Consider the following 643-nt stretch of genomic DNA (forward strand, 5'->3'; position numbering starts at 1 on the left):
AAAGCATTGTGCCACAGAAGAGCCTTTGCAAGCCTTCTTTCCAACTGAATTTGAACCAGCAGACAGGACCCCCAGGCTAAAGAGAGAAGTAACTGGAGTGTGTCTGGCATATTTGCAACTTTTCAGCAAACTACTCCCGACTCATCGAAACATCTCCACCCTTGGCTCAGGGCCCTGGGGTTGGGCAGGGGGAGAAGGGGCAACACTCTGCCCCATTGACATTGACTTGGCATGTTGGCCAACAAGAAAACATCACACTCTCACTTTTCTTGTTTGTTTGTTTGTTTGGCTGCACTGGGTCTTAGTCGCAGCATGCAGGATCTAGTTCCCTGACCAGGGATCGAACCCAGGTGCCCTGCATTGGAAGTACAGAGTCTTAACCACTGGACCACCAGGGAGTCTCCACACTCTCACTTGGAAGGGGAGGAAGCATCGCAGACTTCCTGCAAGGTCCAGAGGGAGATTTATTCTAGGGGTGGAAGGACATAGAGTTTTGTCCATTGCCCTATAGATAGCTACCTGCTAATAAAGAGGATCCTACTTTATTAGGCCTCTGAAAACTCACAAAAATCTCCTTTGGTTATCACTGTCCATCACTCAGCAGCTGTCCCCAGTTGTGAGGAATTTTGTGGTATTGCCTATA

At 48.7% G+C, this 643-nt stretch overlaps 1 non-coding gene across 1 annotated transcript; it reads right to left on the reverse strand.

Annotated features, from left to right (window-relative positions):
* Window positions 1-325: 325 nt before the first annotated feature.
* Window positions 326-398, reverse strand: TRNAG-UCC (transfer RNA glycine (anticodon UCC)). The gene has a single exon. It is a non-coding gene; the product is annotated as a tRNA-Gly (tRNA).
* Between the last annotated feature and the right edge of the window lie 245 nt (window positions 399-643).

The sequence above is a fragment of the Muntiacus reevesi genome, chromosome X, assembly GCF_963930625.1.
Source record: "Muntiacus reevesi chromosome X, mMunRee1.1, whole genome shotgun sequence".
In the NCBI taxonomy this organism is placed as follows: domain Eukaryota; kingdom Metazoa; phylum Chordata; class Mammalia; order Artiodactyla; family Cervidae; genus Muntiacus; species Muntiacus reevesi.